We start from the raw sequence: 16,029 nt of genomic DNA on the forward strand, positions 1-16,029 counted from the left end.
TTAATTAATAATGGTATAAATATTGGTTCTTTTATCTGTTTCACCACTGAGATCTGTGCCTTCTGCTGGAAAGGAAGATTGAGGATATAGCCCCTGGATTCAGCAGTGTTCCCTTTATTTACTTTTGATTTTGTGAATGACTGCATGTCTATATATAGGTCTTTTTCATGCAGACATTAATATTTATCCCAAGTACCTAACCTAATTTTCAATAGCAGTTTCATAAGAAAAAAACTAAATTCACAACACAGACTCTGCATACATGAACTAGTTCCAACCTCATCAAATACATGTATGATAGATTTATTACCCTGTGTTCCTCACCACAGATGAATAAACCAACACACAGAGGTAACTGACCTGGCTCAGCAACTGTGGGGTGAAAAACCCACAAGATATTTCCCAATATGTGGTCCAATATTGCTTTTGAAGTTCCATCTCTATTTATTCCACCAGCTCAGTAGGCACTGTGTAAGAGTGCTAGACTATCAGAGTTGGTTATATAGCTCAATTGGTAGAGAGCTTCTTTTGCATGCAGAAATCCTATTGTTCAATTCCCAAATTGATGTACAGAAAAAAATAGTGAAATTGTTGTATGCATACCAGAGGTACTGCAGTTAACAAAATCCCAAACACTATCATGACTGCCACAATGGTCATGAGAGAGGCTGGGCATGGTGGCATACTAATTTCATCCCAGCACACAGGGGTGGGGCAGAGTTAGGAGGATCATTATGAGTTGCACCTTGCGTGAGACTTCAAAGTGAATTCCAGGTCTCATGAGCCAAAGTGAGAACCTATCTCCAAAAAAAAAAAAAAAAAAAAAAAAAAAGAAAGAAAGATAGAAAAGAAAGAAAAGAAAAGAAAACTAAACTGAGGCAGCACTCACCTTCACAAGAAAATGACATTAATTCCCAGATTCTTCCAGTCAACTCATGGCTTCTGAAAATGAAAGACACTCCACATGAAAAGGTGTAGTTGTGTATAATAACTGATTTCTAATAGGCATGTGTCATTGTGGCTAGAACTTTTTTTTTAAATAAATTTATTTATTTATTTATTTGAGAGCGACAGAGACAGAGAGAAAGACAGATAGAGGAAGAGAGAGAGAATGGGCGCGCCAGGGCTTCCAGCCTCTGCAAACGAACTCCAGACGCGTGCGCCCCCTTGTGCATCTGGCTAACGTGGGACCTGGGGAACTGAGCCTCAAACTGGGGTCCTTAGGTTTCACAGGGGAGCGCTTAATCGCTAAGCCATCTCTCCAGCCCATGGCTAGAACTTTTGAAGTGCATTAGCAAATTCCCAGCATTAGGGGCCCAAAGAGCAACAGAGCTTAGAGATTGTATCTACTCAGATTGCCATTCAACAATTGTTAGTCAGGGTCAATCATTCCATTGGTAGCACACTTATGCAGCAAGCTGGATGTTGCTCAAAAAGAACTTTTCTCAGACTGATAATGTGCATGTTGACAGGGAAATGGAAACATACAGAGACAACCCATTGTGTTTTTGTACCAACAGCATGGAAAAGTGTGACTGGATATCAATTTTTTCAGACTGCTTCATCATTAGGGTGTATCTGTGTGTGCAAGCCTTGGCTATGTAGGAACTTGCTAAGAGAAGTAATAATCAAGTTTAAATGAATACAGCATGCACGAATCCCTGGATCCAAATCCTAGTACTTACCAAAAGCAGACATAGTTGAGCCCTCCTGCAATCTTACACCTCAGGAGGAAAAGGCAATAGGATCAGAAATTCAAGGTTATCACCAGATACAATACTATTGTTTGAAATAATAATGTTTACAGAAGGTGTTATGCAAGTTTTAGTGTCATGGTTCAAAGATCAGAACAGAGGCATCATGTTAACTATGTTCATTCTTTATAAAGGTTGAAAATGAAGTTGGATATTGGCCATTAGGTACCAAACCCATTTCTGTCTTGCTGGCCTTTCTTCTATATTATTTCTTCCACATAAATATTGGCCTCAGCTACACTCCACATAATGTAGATCTTAAGAACACACTGAATACCATAATCTTTCTGAAGCCCCATTCAGGATGAGATGTCTATACTTGGACGCATGTCATGAAATGAAATGTTTAATCTCAGAATAATTACTCATTTCTCTCTGTTTTCCTGGCATTATGCTGACATAACTCTATTGGGAATGCATTCTGAGCCTTGACCCTGGAGAAACTGTACTAGTGCCCTTGTAAGAGAAAATGTCTCCAGTGCTCCCTTGCCATGATAAACAATCACCGTGTGAATACACTGAAGTAATTCACTAAGTGCAATGAATTCTGGGCAGGTATTGTAGCTTGTGTTCTACTGTATCCTGTGAGTAAAAGTGGGAGAGTTTGAGTAGTGTATTTCAAGAAGTAAAAATGTTAATTATTGAGCTCATTAGTATACTTCCTGCCATAGAATTTCAACATGTATTTAAAATCCAAGTTTTCTTGGACCTCAGCCTTTGAGAGGCTGAGGTATGAGCATCACTGTGAGTTTCAGGGTAGCCTGGACTACAGATTGATTTCCAGGCCATGAACCTGCCTCAAAAACAAAAGTGTTTTGTTCCTCAATGAATGGTAGGCTCGTATCTATGTAATACAGCCAGCTTACATCATTATTCTACACACTTTTCCACATGGATAACTAGTCAGACCTGCATAAAACTGACATCATTATCATTTATGTTAAGTACCCATGTACACCCCTTCACAAACCACTGACACAGTTGCCTCTTTAATTGTGAACTTACTGCTTTTTACATTTGCTACAACTGGTAAACACAAATTGATACTTTCTAGCCTGGCTCAGACTTTACATTACTTCACAACTGAGGATAGATATTCTTGATATTTGTATATTCACAGATCATTTTTTTAGTATCACAATATTAGTCCTTCTGTGGCAAACCCAATACATTGCCTTTTTTAAATAAGAAAGTCAGTGAGATGAGATGGGGTGGGGAGACAGAGAGAATTGGTGTGCCATGGACTCCAGCCAATGCAGTGGACTGCTGATGCATCTGCCATCTGTGTGCATGTATGAACTCGTGCCCTTTTGTCACTGTGCATCTTGCTTACATGGGACCTGGAGAATTGAATATGACTCCTTAGGCTTCGCAGGAATGCACTTTAAATGATATGCCATCTGTCAAGCCCATCAGTCCGTTTTAAACCATACACACTCACAATACTTCAATAACCAGTTTTTACCCAGTTGCTCAGAACCCCTGGATACACCTTAGATTCTTTGGTGTTTTTTTAATGTCATTCACTGGGAATCAGAGTGCAGCTTGTCCATGCTACTCTGTTTTATGAGCCTATATATATGTAAGATTCTGCCTTTCTCATTAATGAGTACACATGAACTGAGTGGTGTCAGACTATATTGCTCTGCAAGGAAATCATGTTTGATTCCAGTTTGGGTGACTATTGTTAACATTGGTAGTGTTGTTAGCTTCTTCTTGCTGGCATGGGAAGGAAGGACACACCAGACAAAAGGCAGCTTATGGGAGGAGGGTGTTTGTTTCAAGTTTACAGTTTTGAGGGGAAGTTTCATTGTGGCAGGGAAAGCATTGCACTGCAGACACTGGACATCACATCCTGTCATATCAGCTGGAAGTGAGCAGAAAGGATGATCTAGCTCTGAACACCAATTGGGCTGGACTAGTAAATCCTCAAGGTCCACTCCATAATTTCACACTTACTCCAATAAGGCTTCACTGCCCAAGTACACTACCAACTGAGCATGGCGTATTAGGCTTACTCACAAACATAGAAAGCACTGGAGACATTTTACATTCCAATTTACAGTTGGTGTTTAATTTAATTTTATTTTTTCAAGGTAGGGTCTGACTCTAGCCCATGCTGACCTGCAATTCACTATGTAGTCTCTGGGTGGCCTTAAAATCATTGTGATCATCTTACCTCTACCTTGCAAGTGCTGGGAATAAAGGCATGAACCACTATGCCTTGTGTTAAAATGATTTTTTGTGGGCATTGCTCTGAATCTCTGGAAAAATAGGTTACATCATATATATATATATATATACACACACACACACATATATATATGAATATAAATATAAGTTTAATATATATATTTAAATTATATATATTTAAATTATATATTTAAATTATATATATTTAAATTATATATATATTTAAATTATATGTATATTTAAATTATATATATATGTATTTAATATATATATATATTTATTTAAATTAAAAATATATTTGGTAGGGGTGGCTTACCTGGAATTCACTCAGTAGTTTCTTGTGGCCTTGAACTCAGAGTGAACCTCCTACCTCTGCTTCCCAAGTTCTGGAATTAAAGGCATGTACCACCATGCCCTAAACCCTTAAGTTATAATTATTATACCCTTTCTAATGCACGTTTTAGTTCTAGGGACTTGTATGTCATAATTGTTTTGTTGCATTCCATACTTTATTCTTAATTGTCATTTTCTACAGGTCAACATATGCTAAGAGCTTTTTCTACTCCTCACCTTTCTAACTATGTCGTTCCACTGTGGACTACAATTGGTAAGTATTTTAGAGATTTCAACCTCATCTCTTGCCAATTTCTATTTAAGTTGCATATTGGGTAGGTACTGCAAGTTCATGTGGTACAATTGTACAGGTTCACTTGTGTGAGAATTTGCTTTTGGTTTTGTATATCTTTGAGATAAATCTGAAAACTTCTAGACACACACCGTTATAGGGCGAGATCTGTCAGTCAGATCCACTGATGATAGTTCTCCTGCAAAGCAGCTCTGAAGGAGTACATTCCAGTTCTTCCATGAATGGGCCTTCAAGGTTTGAATTTTCTCTATGATGGGATTGCTACTGTCTAATGCAACTCTTGGTTTAGAGAGTGGAGGACTGTACAGGTGAGGTTCAGATACCATCAAGCATATTGATCATGAATAATTCTTCCTTCAGTATATAAATATTGGCTATTTTCCAGGATCCAGAAATACATATGATGTACATGGACAGGAGAACTTTTGGCAGTCTTTATGCTTTCATGTTCACAGATGTCACCCCCTTACCTATATTTTTTGAATATTTTATATCATAGTCTTTGTGACAATATCCTAAAATGTTTGTGATTAGATGCCACATAGGATGAATTTTAACTCACATTGTTTCATGGCTTTGGAATATCACACATTGAGGCTCAGAAATTATCATTATGAGTGATAGGTCACTTACAGTATTTCCTGTTGTCTTTCTTGGCCATTAGCAGAATGCAAAGGGATAAGTTTCTCATTTCTTTGCCGCTTTTTCTTTAGTATCTGGTTTCAATGACTAGGGTGCTGGAATAACTACCTAAGCTCTATTGCACAGCCCTGAAGCATCAAGTGCATTTTAAGTAAAATGTGAATCATAGCACCAAAGACTATTAGTTATTCTCTTGTGTTCCTAGATGTAGCAGATACCTCTACAGAGGTGGAATATATGGACAAGGAAACCCCAATTGAAGTAAGTGAAAAGGTAAAGCTACCTGCTCTTGCTTGAACTAAAAATGTTGCTTAATTTCCAGTTTTTATTTGATTTTGGCATAAAAATATGAAACCAAGCATTATACACACTTAAATATAGCAGATCCTATTTTATGTACTAGTATAAAAACCAATAACAACTGTTCAATTGTTTGAAATGGCATTTGCAAATGGTGGCTTCAGGTTACACACTGTACACTAGGCCTACTCCTACTTGGAAGCATTGTCTTCTCTTGGGATGAAATGTTTTGAATTTATGACCAAAGACAGAGTGAAATAAATTCTCCATGCAGATACTATGGGCTCCCAGTGATGTATCTTATCCGTGTTTGGTAATCCTTTCATTTGAGTGCTTCCTGTATGTCTTCAATATAAAGAAGAGAAATGATACAATGTACCCACAAGTCCCATGACTTAGTTCTTACAATGTCTGTGCTTCTATAATTGCAGATGTGTGCTGATGACGATTTAACTGGTAAGTATTCTAGTATTCCTTTGCAAAGGAAAGCTTGATGTTGGAATACTTACTGAATTCTCTTTGAGGAGAAATAGTAATTCTTGCTTTCTCAAGGCTGAAAGGATTGAGGACATGTTGGAGAAGAAAGAGCACTTTCTATTTAAAGAATTATAGTTAATTGTCTAAAGCAGTTGCACTCAGGATAGGTCTACTTGGGCTTGTGTACTTAAAGAATTCTGGGGACTTTTGTGCTAATATGGTTTTGATTTTGAATATACATGTGATAATGTCTGAGGTTGTGTTTTCTCAGAAGATACTGGAAATTTTAAACACCATTGCCCTCCACCAGTTTATTAAAAAAAAAAATCTATGGCAAACATCCTATAAATGAACTCTATGTAAATTAGTCATCTAGTCCTGAGTACATTTATGACTAAAGTTTGTTTGATATTACCCTGATATAGAACCTGTGCCCTCATATTTGTATGTGGACAAGTGGAAAGAAGACTTCAGATATGTGGACATATCTGTTCCTCTCTGATTCGCTTTTGTATCTATACCTTGTTAGGGAGACACTCATTCGAGAAGAGAGTCTATAGAGCCTGTTTATTCCTGAAGCACTCCATACTCTATTTCATAAGTCCTATCTATCCCTAGAGTTCCCTGAAATGTCACATAAACTACACAGTAACATGAACGTGTTTCCCCAGACTTTGGCCTAGTTCATCATGTGATGAGTGCCACTATAACTGTTTAACCTCAGTGCATAATTTCAGTGGTGAAAGCAATCAATAGAACAATTATAGTCACCCATGAAAAGTCTTAGGACATGTCTAAAATTGTCTACAAAAATAAAATTCGTTCAATAATTTTGTGCACTTGACAATTTAATTTTAAGGTAACAAAATGCTCAAGTGTTTGTCTATTAAAGACCTCAGAGGAGGAATAAACAAGAACTGTAAGTTGGTTGTCTGCCTGGTTGACATACTGCTTCAGATTTTCTTATGCTTCTGGGGTAAAAGCATCAGGACACAAGCCCTGATGGTTCTCAAATGAATATGGTTATGGTGACTGCCTACTGTGGTCTCTGTACCACTAACTGAGAAGAAACACAGGAAATAGAAAATGAAGAATGGAAGGAAAATTGTGACTATCTTTTTAGGATTTTCAACACGTTTAACTTTTTTATATTTATGAACTTAGGATCACCAGCTAATATGATGGAAAGTTTCATAGTATCATTTCCAAGACCATGAAAAAATTTGTGTTAAGTACTTGGGAATTAATAGAATGGTGTAATGCAGTAGTAACATTGGCAGATCTGATGGTATTGGTCCATATAAAGACCACATGACATTTTCATTGACTTCCAAATGAGAAGTAGAAATGATCAGAGTGTCACCACATCATAGTGTATAGTTAAGACCTTGTATAGACTGACCATCTTATACCACCATAATGTGGACCCTGAGCATAAATACAGAGACTTATTTCTGCCATTAAGGCTTGACCCCTAACAACTGTTTTTCCACAAAATCAGATAGTATAATCAAAGTAGAAACAAATGACCACATTCTTCTGGCTAAGAGTGAAATGTAGTTAGAAATCACTTAGGAAATGTGGAAGGAGGGCAAAGCTGAGTGCACAGGATCCCCATGGAAGCATTCCTCATGACCTGCTCTTGGTCTGCCCCTCCTTTCATTAGAAAAGGTGTGGTTTTTGTTCTGTGTGTCCTTTTGTGTAAACTATATAAATGATATTGAAATGCTTATTTAGACAGCTGATATGTCAGCATGAACACATATCACGCACACAGAAATTGGTGAAGTTTTAGCAATTTTTTCAGCACCTAGAAATGAATTAAAAATCTGTGTTTAAATCTAAATATTTGAATGTTTCTTCCTATGATAATTTAAATTGTAAGTTTATTTCCTGTGCTAACTATGCTAAATCAGGTCTCTCAGCATCATGTGGCATACATAGAATGCTCTCTGGGATTCAAACAAGATCATACAGTGATGTCCTTCATAGAGTGTGACACAATATCTTCTGACTATTCTGATCACAGTGAACCAAAACAGTGTGCAGACAGAGTTCATAAAGACAATAGGACATTGGAAATGGTGGATTATTATCGAATACTTGTACTTTAATGAGAATTCTATATTTGAGGATCATGTAGCAAAACTTTAGTGATATATATGACATAATTTGTTTGCTAGCATGGAGACCATGTCATCACCAAAACTGGCATGGAATTAACTTCCATATCTTGTAAAAATTGACAGCCTATGCCAGCATTCTGAATGCAAGTAGTTTGAAATGCCCTTGGAAATGTCATGAGGACCTTATCAATTCAGATAGTTTTTCAATCATGAGGGAAGGAAGGCAAAAGTCTTCCATTGAATGTCAGTGTGCAGTATATGTCATTGCAGCTCATTATTAGTTTTAATTGTGAGTTAGGGATTTCTGAAGTCCATAGATTCATGAAATTCCATATAATTGGCCTCAAACTCTTGTGACTTCACTCTCTGGGTGCTGGAATCACATGCATGTGTCACCCAATTCAGTTCACTTTGATTATAGCGCATCACTTATACTGCTGGTAACTATAAAGCCAAGGTTTCTATGTGTTCTTCATTCCAACTCCTCTCCCATACTTTTTTTTTTTAATTTTTTTTTTTTTTTTGAGTTAGGGTCTCACTCTGGCCCAGGCTGACCTGGAATTCACTATGCAGTCTCAGGGTGGCCTCGAGCTCACAGCGATCCTCCTACCTCTGCCTCCCGAGTGCTGGGATTAAAGGCGTGCGCCACCACGCCCGGCCTCTCCCATACTTTTGTAGCCTGGAGGGGAGCCCACAAGTAGCTTAGTCCACACTTGCTAATCATCCCCCTCCTTGTATCTTTGTCCACATAACTAAAGCTCCCAAAGTCATTTATAAGCACCAGTTACAACCATACTGATCATTGCTCTGTATCATCCTAGGTGTCTTGTCAGCACAGACACCAAAGGATCCACAGCACAAGGTAAAGCACCATTTTTTATCTTCTATGGAAATACATCTCTGTGTCTCAGCCAATATGAATAATTCTTGCACAGACATTTGTTACTGGGTGGTGTGGAAATGAATTGAACTCATCTGCAAAGCAATTAATGACTATCTAGGACAATTACTATCACCACATTCTTGTAAGTGTATATTAGAAGGATTTCCCCAAGGAATTATTTTCCTTCTCTTACCAAGGACTTTGTACTGTGTAAAGAGTCTTAAGAAGTCCACTAAGCATGAAAATTATTACCCTTTGTAGTGGTGTCTTTTGTGACAGCTGTTTAGCTATATGGCCATTGATTGAACCCACTGTTCTCCTGTCTGTTTTCCTATGTTATCAAAAGAAATCCAAACCTACATAAATAAAGTGAGTGGGATGTCCTCATTCTCACCTTGTCACCTTTTCTATATTTGCAGGACTCTACGACATTGGAGCCTGGTATGTATTCTAAATTAGTAATAGGTTTGAGAATCATCCTACCATTTCAGTGCCAAGATTTGTGACCTGACTTGCTGACACGAATGAGGGCTGGGTGTGGGAAGCCAATGAGATGAAACAATTCTTTCATGAGGACTGTATGGATATTCAGTGCAAAAGTGAGGTTTGATCTGAATATATTGAAATGTTCTTGGAGATGTCAAGAAGATCTTAACAATTTATATGCCTTTCAAAAATGTGAGGAGAATGATGGGAATCTTCCATTGTGTGATAGTGCACCTTGTACACCATTTCTGCTTCATTGTTCATTTTGTGAAAGGATGTCATGTTTACTGTGAACCTGAGATGGCCTCAAACTCTTGTGGGTCCACCTTCTGAATTCTGGGATTAGAATCATGTGCCACACCACTCAATTTAGCTTGATCATTGCATATTAATTACAGTGAATTTATCATCAAGTCCAAGTGTACTATGAGTGATTACTTCCTGTATGTTTCCCATCCTCCTTCTAGTCAGGAAGTTGTTACATCAGCAGCTCCCACTTTCTATACAGCTCTATACCATCATGTATACATATGGAACACCCTTGAGTGACTCATAAACACTAATTACCAATAAAATAACAGTAGTTTTGTTTCCCTCTAGATGTTATGGCAGTCAAAATTCCAGGAGAATCAGAAAACAATGTAAGAGAACTTTAAAAATAATTACATAGAAATGTAGAAACATGGTTAGTCTATGTGCATTACTCTTAGACAGAAGTATATTCTGGGTTGGGTGCACTTGACTGGCAATCTCCTACCAATTGATTTATTACTCTCTTCTATAGTTAATGTTGTCACATCTATGATAAATGAATGGTACAGTGTTTACCTCACAAATGATATTCCTTCTTGTTCCAAAAATTGTATTTGATTGTGTAAATGTCTGAGTGGTTAAAGGAGCTTGCTTTTAAAGATGGCCAGGACAGCTTTGATGCCCCAGTACCAACATAAATCTAGACTCACACAGTGGTGCATACACTTGTTTTCAGGCCCAAAAGTCCTGGAACCCTAGAGCAGCTATACTATCTCATTCAGACTCTTTGAAACAAATTTTAAAAGAAATTTACAGAAAAGGATTTCGATTTCAATGAAGGTAGAAATGAAGTTGTCATACATACTATATCTGAAATCCACTAGCTTTTTGAAATGGTGGCTTATGTGACAGCTTTGTAGCAATGTCGCCATTGATTAAATGTACTGTGTCTCTGTCTGGTGTGCTATGTTATCACAATATTCCAGACTTAGGTAAAGTATACAGTATGCCCTGAACAAACAGTATTTCTTTTCTATAATTTCAGGATACCAGCAGATCAGAACATGGTATGTACTCTGAATCAAGTCATTTCTTATGGAAGTATCTTACTGTTTCAGTCTTGAGATCCCTGGATCTGAGTTCCTGCTAGGAATGAGGGTTAAGTGTGTGGTATTGAGGTGAAAAGGTTCTGCCCTGATATGTATATTGAATATCTATGGAAAACTGAGGTTGATCCTGTAGGAACCAAAGTTGCATTATGTGTAGGATGGAATAGATTCTCCACTGTCCATATTGACTTTCTTCTGGAAGTTTCTAATGTAGATACATGGAATTTCAGAAATTCCACATGTATCAACTGTGAAGGTGGGCTGGGGAAATGGCTTAACAGTTGAAGCATTCTCCTTCTCAGTCTAAAGAGCTAGATTTGATTCCCAAAGAGGCACATAAGCCAGATGCACAAGGGGCACATGTGTCTAGTTTTCATTTGCAGTGGCTATAGGCCCTGGCATACCTATTCTCTTTTCTCTCTGCCATTTTGTCCTTCTCTATCCAGCACTTAAATAAATAAAATATTTAAACAATAGTGAAGATTCCTATCAGATGATTCTTGTCAGATCCAATCCTGAGGACCCAGGATCAGTTAGGTTGTACCTTCTGCTCAGGAGACTATACATGTCTGAAAGGTATTTGTAAGGACAAGGGAATATGTATGGAGGCTCTTGTACTATCCTTTTTCAACAGCATAATTGTAAGCAGTGCTGTATACCCATTGGATGTGCCTTGCTTCTGGCTCTAAAGATGACCTTTCTTTGAGGGCCTACTCCTACCTGTTTCTACCTCTGCCCAAACTCCAGGCCTTTGGTAATTCTCTTAAAGAACTGTGCCCATGAAGTGTTGTATTAGGTTTTAATCAGTGACCTGCTTACAAGAAATGTAACAGGAACAAGTCTCACATAGCACTGACATGAACCTGGGGATGAGGGCTTAAAGAGTGAGCCAATGGAAAGAGATCTTTTCTCTCTTCCTACCGGGACTTACAGCAGTGCATTAATGTTCCTCTCTCCTCATTGATTCTGGTTAGGAGTGCATGAACAACTATCTAAAATGTACTGGGGAGGGTAAATTTGGCACTCTGTGTTTTCATGGTCACTGATGCCACTCCCCAAACAATTTTATTTTGAATACTCTTGAACCATTGTCTATGAGACATTGAGGATATTTCTTTTAAGAATTTGTATTAGATTCCACTTAGCATGCATTATGACCCAGATGTCTTAATGAATTTAAAATATCATCTTTCTGGTTTTCAAAGGGACTATTGTAAATGATAAGACCCTAGTCCTTTTTCAAGACTGTGTCCTTTTCCACAATAACAGAATGTGAATGGCCCAGGTACTCATTTCTTTGCAGATTCTTTATTGTTGCAGCCACTGAATCTGATATTCAACTCACAGTCATATACCCAGTATGCTCTAAGTAAAACATAAGACTCTCACCTGTGGTTAACAGTTATTCTATTATCTTCCTAGTTGGCGATGTTACTGCTTATGATCAGCCACACACCAATAATGATGAAGACAGTGAGGCCAATGACAAGGTAAGGCAACCTTTCCTTGTCTGAAATAAAAATGTTGCTATCTTCATTTCCTGTTGTAGCTGAACTTGGCCATGAATATATGACACTAAGCATTATAGATATTTACAAGTATTACCATTGTGTTTTCTGAAATGGTAGAATAGGTCCTTTCAGAGTGTTGAGCAAAAGGTCATTTTCAAATGGGGAACTTAGAAATTTACCAATTCACCCTTGATTTCAAAAGTCTTTACAAATACCAGTGCAGGTTACACAATGCATATTGTCCTAACTTCCCTTGTCTGTAGCATTCTTATTTAGATTAAAATTTGAGTTATTTTTACTCAAATGTGGACAGGCCTATTTTATATGTTCCAAAGCAGCACATATATTTTGTCTAAGTAGCCTCCTCTGAAACTTCTATGGTTTGAATAGAGTTAAGGGTATTCCCTGAGGTCAGTGTGGTGGAAGATTCTTATGTCTAGTATGTAGTGTTGATAATACCTTTCAGTCATGAGACCCAGTGTAGACAATGGGAACATACAGATACCTCACATTCACCTTTAGAAAGGAGGACATTCAAGCAAGAATGGGATGTTTCTAATGTAGCTGTGTAACTTAGGGATTTTCAATGAAGGTCAAACAGACAAAGCTGGGCTTTGAAACAGCATAAGTTTCAAATGTACTCTTTTTCACAAAGTACCCAGCACCATATGCCCTGTGGCCGGAAGACATGATAGACTAATCCATTCTTAGACTGGCTGTTCATTTCTCTCCTAGATCCCATTTTCCCAAGTCACTGGGAGAACCAAAGAATGTGGGCAAAGTGAACACAGCTTGATCTAGAACTCAGATTATTTTTTTTCTTCTCTCCATTACAGGTTGGATCAAGGAAGACGACATTGTGTATGTATTCTGAAATCACTTTCTAAAGACATGTTTTAAATAAGAATGATGTAAATATTAGGTTTCCTTTCTTTCTGGTTCACCACTATGATCTCAGCCTTCTGCTAGGAATAAGGGTGGAGAATACAGCCCCAGGATTCAGTGGTGTTCCCTCTATTGTGTTTCAGATTTTGTGTGTGTGTGTGTGTGTGTGTGTGTGTGTGTATATGTATATATATATATATATATATATACATATATATATATATATATGTAGTTTTTTTTTCCATTGAGGACATGAATTTTTATCCCAATTATCTAACATAATTTTCTTTATCTTTTTCTTTTTTTCCAAGTAGGGTCTCACTCTAGCCCAGGCTGAGCTAGAATACACTATGGTGTCTCAAGGTGGCCTCAAACTCATGGTGATCCTCCTACCTCTGCCTTCCGAGTGCTGGTATTAAAGGCGTGTGCCAACACACCTGGCTCCAACCTAATTTTCAATGGCAGTTTGTCAAGAAAAAAAATAAATTCCAAATATAGACTCTACCTACATTAACTAGTTCCAACCTCATCAAAAACATGTATGGTAAATTTATTTCCCTGAGCACCCCTTTACAGATGAATAATCCAATGCACAGAAGTAAGTAACAAGGCTCACCAAACTGTGGGCTAAATAAGCCACAAGACAATCTCAAATATGTGGTCCAATATTGCACTTAAAGTATACACCTCTATTTAGTCATCCACGAGATCAGTAGGCACTGTATAAGAGTTCTAGGCTATCAGAGTTGATTATGTCTCAGTTCATAGAGAGCTTATTTTGCATGCAGGAAGCTTATGGGTGAATTCCCAGCATTACAGAAACAAAATCTATGCATACCAGGGATACTCCAGTTTACAAAGATCTCAAACCCAATCATGATTGCCTCACTGGTCATGAGAGAGGCTGGGCATGGTGACGCATGAATTTAATCCCAGCACTCATGGGTGGGGCAGAGGCAGGAGAATCAGCATTTGTGGCCAGCCTGAAACTGATATGAATTCCATGACAACATGACCTAGAGTGAGACCCTACCAAAAAAAAAAAAAAATCTGAGATAGCATTCACCTGTAGATATCACAAGTGAATTATATAAAATCCCACATTCTTCTGGTTAGATCATGGTTTCTGAACATGAGAGTGTCCACTTGAAAATGGCGAGTGTGTGTCATAATTACATTTCTAATAAGCATGGTTCATTATAGCTAGAACTGTTGAAGTACTTTAACTAATTGACCAGCATTATAAGGAGTCCAAATAGCAACAGAGCTTAGTGATAGTGTCCACTCAGAATGGCAGACAACAATTCTTTATCAGGGTCAATCATTCTGTTGGTAGTAAATTTATGAAGGTGAGCTGGACTCTGCTCAAAAGGTACTTTTTCTGAATGATATTGTGCATGCTGACAGGGAAATGAAATCACAAGGATCTAATCCATCCTGTGGATTTGTATCAACAGCATTGAAAAGTGAGGATGTATATCATTTTTTTTTTCAGAAGGCTTCATCATTAGGATGTGTCTGTGTGTGCAGGCCTTGGCTATGGAAGACCTTGGTAGGAGTAGTTCATATAGGCTACGAATACAGTGTGCATGAACAGAGCATGCATGAATCCCTGGATTCAATTCCTAGTACTGAACAAAAGCAGACATGGTTGAGTACTCCTGTCATCCTACACCTCAGGAAGAAAGAGCAATAGGATCAGATATTAAAAGTTCTCGTCAGCTACATTAAAAAATTTTCTTTATTATATTTTTATTAGTTATGTACATAGTCTGTAGACAGTCATGTTGTTACCATAGTTAGCATCGTCCTTTCATTCCCCCACTGCTGGGACCTTCCTTGTTGGGGAATGTGGATCATGCATTGTGGGGTTAGCCATCAGTTATGGGTAAGATGTATTGTCTCTGTGCATAATGTCTCAACATGTGGCTTTAAGAATCTGTCCACCCCCTCTTCCACAAATTTCTCTGAGCCATGTTGGATTCATTTTAGATCTACTTCAGTCATGAGGTTTTGGGAGCCTCTGTGTGTGGATATCTGGTTTCATAGGAGTTGAGTGTTCTCTGTGTCTATCTCCTTCACCCTTGTGCTGATATCAGTGTAAGTAAGAGAGCAGCACTCTTGTTCATTTCCCCAATTCCTCCAATTTCCACCAAGAAAGCAACGCTCTTACTCATTTCTTCAGTTACTTTGGTTTCATCTGGGGGCCTGGTGTGGTGTGATGTGTTGATTTTCTCCTCAGTATGTGTCAATCTGAAAAAGAGAAGGAAATTCTCCAATGGCAAATGGATTAACCATCATTATTTTACAGATAATTTAATAGGTATAGGCCCTCTTGTAGCCCATGATTTGTGCAATTGTGATAAAGTAGAGTATACTACTTTGGGGATATGGTTCTGACTTTTTTTTCCAGCTCCAGTTATGGGTTCCATTCCACTGAGCAGTTCAGTTAACCAAATCAAGAGCAGTTGGTTACCCACCATGGGTGTGCCACTACTGCACTTATATGCACATCATGTCAGGTTGTTTGTTGCTGAGTAGATTGGACAAATTTTGGTCATTTCCCTTAGTCACTTATGTAATACCTTCTGTCACTAGACACACTGTCTGGAGACTGACTGTCTGCCAGATTCCAGCCAGGTCACTCCATGTTCCATACCAACAGCATATGGTGTCTTCAGCAGTAGGGTCTTTCCACTAACCTTTGGTAGGTCATCAAGGACTCTGATGGAAGTCTTTCTTACTTTGGGAAACCTTGTAGTTCT

The 16,029-nt window shown here is 38.0% G+C and overlaps 1 long non-coding RNA gene across 1 annotated transcript; it reads left to right on the plus strand.

The window, feature by feature from the left end:
* The first annotated feature begins 8,959 nt into the window (after nucleotides 1–8,959).
* On the plus strand, nucleotides 8,960–12,322 carry LOC123459294. The gene is made up of 5 exons (XR_006636198.1): nucleotides 8,960–9,000; nucleotides 9,441–9,462; nucleotides 10,108–10,148; nucleotides 10,805–10,826; nucleotides 12,291–12,322. It is a non-coding gene; the product is annotated as an uncharacterized LOC123459294 (long non-coding RNA).
* The last annotated feature ends 3,707 nt before the right edge of the window (nucleotides 12,323–16,029 follow it).

This window comes from Jaculus jaculus, chromosome 3, assembly GCF_020740685.1.
Source record: "Jaculus jaculus isolate mJacJac1 chromosome 3, mJacJac1.mat.Y.cur, whole genome shotgun sequence".
Lineage (NCBI taxonomy): Eukaryota > Metazoa > Chordata > Mammalia > Rodentia > Dipodidae > Jaculus > Jaculus jaculus.